We start from the raw sequence: 6,063 nt of genomic DNA, 5'->3' as shown, positions 1-6,063 counted from the left end.
GCCTCTCATTGTCGTGGCTTCTCTTGTTGTGGAGCACGGGCTCCAGATGCACAGGTTCAGTAGTTGTGGCTCACGGGCCTAGTTGCTCCGCGGCATGTGGGATCTTCCCAGACCAGGGCTCGAACCCGTGTCCCCTGCACTGGCAGGCAGATTCCCAACCACTGCGCCACCAGGGAAGCCCTGTGAATGTGATCTTATTTGGAAATAGGGTTTCTGCAGATTAATTAAGGTGTGAGATTAGATGAGGTCCTACTGGCGTAGGGTGGCCCCTTATTCCAATAGGACTGGTGTCCCTAGAGAAGAGAAGGGACACAGAGTCAGACGCACACAAAGAGAATGCTGTGTGAAGATGGCCATGCAGTGATGGAGACAGAGACTGGGTGACGCATGTACAAACTAAGACATGGCAAGGACTGCCGGCAATACCAGAGGAAGGCATGGGACAGACTGTCTTCTAGACCCTTCACTGAGGGTGGGCCCTGCCGACACCTTGAGTTCAGACTTCTATGCAAGAGACTACTTTTCTGTTGTGTTAAGCTACCCAGTTTGTGGGACTTATTAAGACAGTCCTGCGTAACTAATACAAGTCCCTTCTGCCTCTTCCAGCCTTGCTGCTCCCCTCCAGGGCTACCTGTTGGAAGGCAAAGGGGAAATGAGGTTTGTGGAGACCCCAGCTCACAAAGCAGGATAAAAAAAAGTGTGAGCTAAGAAACACTAAAATAATAACTGGTACAGCCTCTGAGACCTTGGGTAAGTTGAAAAATTTCTGTGATGCTCAGTTTCTCCACATATAAGCTAGGGAGAATAATACTATGGGACCTCATGAGGATGTCCTGAAAATAAATGCAAAAATGCATAGGCCTGACTTAGTTTAGTACCTGCAAAAAGAAAGCACTTAATAAGATACTTCTTAATATACTGAACATTTTCAACATGAGTAGAAACGGAAGGAAAATGTGCTTTATTTCCTGAGGAGATTTATGTTACGCCCACCCTTCTTTTGGGGAAATAACAGCATGATAAAATTTCAAGTCTCATGACAATGTAAAACCCTTGCATTTGGAGATGTCGGAGGACACATTTGTAACCCCTAAAACTCTATCCAACCAAAAGATGCTACCTTTGAAATAACGTCCCAAATATCCAAATTACCATAAATCCTTAACCCTTTCAGCATCCCTACTAACAAGCTGAAACTGAGGAGGAAAACAGAGCAGTCAATTAAAAAAAGAGAGAATAGGGACTTCCCTGGTGGTGCAGTGGTTAAGAATCTGCCTGCCAATGCAGGGGACACAGGTTCGATCCCTGGTCCGGGAAGATCCCACATGCCGCGGAGCAACTAAGCTCATGCACCACAACTACTGAGCCTGCGCTCTAGAGCCCGCGAGCCACAACTACTGAGCCCGTGTGCCACAACTACTGAGCCCACGTGCCTAGAACCCGTGCTCTGCAACAAGAGAAGCCACCGCAATGAGAAGCCCACGCACCGCAACGAAGAGTAGCCCCTGCTCGCAACTACAGAAAGCCCGCGCACAGCAACGAAGACCCAACGCAACCAAAAATAAAATAAATGAAATAAATAAATTTTTAAAAATGTCATATAACAAACATCAACAATGCCAATACCAAAAACACTGGGCTGCTTTAGTTCTTCAAGAAAGTGCCTTCTGCTGCCTCTAACTTGTCTGGGTTGGAATTTTTTATTGCTCCCTGGTCACACAGCACATTTCTTACAAAGCTAAGGGTCATTGCTGAATCCATTTCATTCTCTTCTATTTATTTTAACCAGCTAAGTTTTAAAATGAAAAATAAAAAGCTGAAAACAAATTTGGACTTACTCTACGAGACAACTGAACTGGAGCAAGTTTGGTCAAGGGAACAACTTTAAAGAGGCTACAGAAATACAGATTCATCTGTGTTTTCCTTAAGCATGTCCATGTTCAGAATTCACAAGGGTTGACTCCAAGGAGAGGGGCAGCATGAAAATTTAGGGTCTACTAATGTACTATGTATATTACAGGGCAATTGCTGGGTCCTGATGATGCCTCACTTGGTCAGGTCCCATAGCTTGATCCCTAAAGACCCCACCTCCCGGCCCCCAAAATAATAACTCTGACTTGTTCAGTGGCTGTCATGCACCAGACCCTGTACCAGGCATAGGGAAAACAATGGTGAACACAGACTTATAGCCTAGTGGGGAAGACATGTGATGATTCTTTAGGACTTCCAGAAAGCACTTGTGTTCAGGTCGCCCTGGGACTGGCCTCTGGTTACTTGTTAGAGCCTTTAAGGGTTTTCCTTAGTCCAAACTTATTCTTGTGGAGCACAGACGTCCAAGACTCAGCGTGCACCACATGGCTATATGCTGCAGAGTGTCTGGCTTCTGCTGGCCTCTAGGGGCTCTGTGACCAAATCCCCAGCTGGATGTCACATGTCGAGTTGCTCCAAATCTATTAGAAATTTACCCAAGAAAATATTCTGCAAACGTCTGATTCTGAGTCATCCGGCTGTGATGCCCGGGGTTCTGAAAGAGAACTCTGCCAAAGGCAAAAATCTCTTAGGGATCTCTTAGAAGTCTAATGGTGAATGTCCACCAACACGTGGCCACCCAAACACACCAAGCTGCACAGGACTGGTGTCCAGTGAGGAGTGCTGGGAGCCCGGTTGAACTGTCCACTCACTCTTCAACACTTAAACATCAAATGAAAACTCATGAGCAAACTCATGAAAAAAACCATTCAGAGAAAAATACCCCATTTTCTGATATCAAGCGGAGATCTGTACGGTTTCAGCCTTACTATCTCAAACTCTTAGAATATGGCCTCTTTGTTGCATGTGGCCATGTGGGGGTGGTCAGCTGAAATGAATACAAGATAGTCATTAGCAGAGGCAGAATTAGGGGCAGGCACGTTAAGATTCTATTTTTGGATAGAAGTGTCAAAAGACATAAGCGAAGATTCACGAACCAGTGAGTTCCATCAGATTCGAAGAAGGAATAAGTTTGTCATTTTCTCCTCCAGAGCAGCCTTCTCACTAAGACCTCATCTTTTATTTTTCAATTGTGCTGCCCCATGGTGTGTTCAAATTGCTCTTTATCATCCGACATATACTTTTGGCCCTGCAAGAGCCAGAAATGCTATTAGATTCTATTTCATTATTTATGGGACTGGCATTGTTTCAAAGGAATGATGCAAAGATCGGTTCTTTAGCGCAAGGGGCCATGAGGAAAAAGAGACATAAACTATACTAGCAAGTATGGTGTCCTTGGCAGAATCAGTCCCGTGTGTGGGCAGAGCTATTAGCATCTGTAGGACGTGCTTTGAGATTTCCTGAAAGACACCTTCTCCAGTAGGCATGCAGGTCTCCTGTCCTGAGTGTTCCATAAAGACTTTCGTAAGGAGCTCTACAATTTAAACAGACTGACAGATTTTGAGCACTTCAGAGGCGGCAGAGCATTAAGAAGGCTTAGTTTTTATATTTAGGCTATTACTATGGCTTTTCATAAAGCTAAAAAATAGGGCTCTGAGGGAAAGATACTCACAGAGGATCTTTGAAAGGATTACTGTATTGATCTCTTCCATAACTGATTCTGCATAATTATTGTCTGTACTAAATATTTGATACCAATAAAAGGAGATGGCGTGGTGTCAAAGTGAAGTTTGGACTCTGAAGTTAGACTTCAAAGGTTTCATATTTTGGGGTTTCTTTGTATTTTTTTAATTGAAGTATAGTTGATTTACAATGTTGTGTTAGTTTCTACTGTACAGCAAAGTGATTCAGTTATACATATGTATACATTCTTTTTTATATTCTTTTCCATTCTGGTTTATCACAGGATGTTGAATATAGTTCCCTGTGCTCTACAGTAGAACCTTGTTGTTAATCCATTCTATATGCAATAGTTCGCATCTACTAACTCCAAACTCCCACTCCATTCCCCCCGCCCGCCGGCAACCACAAGTCTGTTCTCTATGTCTGTGAGTCTGTTTCTGTTTCATAGATAGGTTCATTTTTTAAAATAGATCTTTATTGGAGTATAATTGCTTCACAATACTGTGTTTCTGTTGTACAACAAAGTGAATCAGCCATATGCATACGTATATCCCCATAGCCCCTCCCCCTTGAGTCTCCCTCCCACCCTCCCTATCCCACCCTCTAGGTGGTCACAAAGCACCGAGCTGATCTCCCGTGCTATGCTGCTTCTTCCCACTAGCTATCTATTTTACATTTGGTAGTGTACATATGTCGATGCTACTCTCACTTAGCCCCAGCTTCCCCTCCCCCCGCTGTAGCCTCAAGTCCATTCTCTATGTCTATGTCTTTATTCCTGCCCTGCCACCAGGTTCATCAGTACCATTTTTTTTTTTTTAGATTCCATATATATGTGTTAGCATATGGTATTTGTTTTTCTCTTTCTGACTTACTTCACTCTGTATGACAGACTCTAGGTCCATCCACCTCACTACAAATAACTCAATTTCATTTCTTTTTATGGCTGAGTAATATTCCATTGTATATATGTGCCACAGCTTCTTTATCCATTCATCTGTTGATGGACATTTAGGTTGCTTCCATGTCCTGGCTATTGTAAATAGTGCTGCAATGAACATTGTGGTACCTGACTCTTTTTGAATTATGGTTTTCTCAGGGTATATGCCCAGTAGTGGGATTGCTGGGTCATATGGTAATTCTATTTTTAGATTTTAAGGAACTTCCATACTGTTCTCCATAGTGGCTGTATCAATTTACATTCCCACCAACAGTGCAGGAGGGTTTCCTTTTCTCCACACCCTCTCCAGCATTTATTATTTCTGGTTTTTTTGATAATGACCATTCTGACGTGTGAGGTGATATCTCACTGTAGTTTTGATTTGCATTTCTCTAATAATTAGTGATGTTGAGCATCTTTTCATGTGCCTCTTGGCCATCTGTATGTCTTCTTCAATAAGTGGTGCTGGGAAAACTGGACAGCTACATGTAAAAGAATGAAATTAGAACACTCCCTAACACCATACACAAAAATAAACTCCAAATGGGTTAAAGACCTAAATGTAAGAGCAGACACTATAAAACTCTTAGAGGAAAACATAGGAAAAACACTCTATGACATAAACCACAGCAAGCTCTTTTTTGACCCACCTCCTAGAGTGTTGGAAATAAAAACAAAAATAAACAAATGGGACCTAATGAAACTTAAAAGCTTTTGCACAGCAAAGGAAACCATAAAGAGGATGAAAAGACAGCCCTCAGAATGGGAGAAAATATTTGCAAATGAAATAACGGACAAAGGATTAATCTCCAAAATATACAAATAGCTCATGGAGCTCAATATCAAGAAAACAAACAACCCAATTAAAAAATGGGTGGAAGACCTAAATAGATAGGTTCATTTGTGTCATCTTTTATATTTCACATATAAGTGATATATGGTATTTGTCTTTCTCTTTCTGACTTACTTCACCTAGTATGATAGTCTCTAGGTCCATCCATGTTGCTGCAAATGACATTATTTCATTCTTTTTTTATGGGTGAGTAGTATTCCACTGTATATATGTACCACATCTTCTTTATCCATTCGTCTGTCAATGGACATTTAGGTTGTTTCCATGTCCTGGATATTGTGAATAGTGCTGCTGTGCACACAGGGGTACAGGTATGTTTTTGAATGATAGTTTTGTCCAGATGGGTTTCGTATTTTGGACCTGCCATTTCCCCATTTTCCTACAGCTCCATGACCTACAGAACTATTCAAGATCACTGCATTTCATTACCTCATATGTAAAATGGGAAGATTAATAGAACCAACCTTATAGGGCGAAGTGTTGTTTGTCATTAGCAATGTATAATGTGGGGACCTAAAAGAGCATATTTGTACCATGTGCAGAGTCTTTCCTCCCAACTAGACTGTGAGCTTATTTCTGATAGGCATGGCATCTTAGATACGGTGATTGTGCATTGCCTGGCATGGTATTAGGCACTTGCTGGTAATGCCTGACTTTTCAATAGCCCTTAATAGTTTCCTTTATGGCATATTATTATATGTGCAGTTTTAAAACTTGTTCA

This window comes from Balaenoptera borealis (genome assembly GCF_965194805.1).
Source record: "Balaenoptera borealis genome assembly, chromosome: 18".
Lineage (NCBI taxonomy): Eukaryota > Metazoa > Chordata > Mammalia > Artiodactyla > Balaenopteridae > Balaenoptera > Balaenoptera borealis.
The sequence above is the reverse complement of the archived record's forward strand: the minus strand, read 5'-3'. Positions refer to the sequence as shown.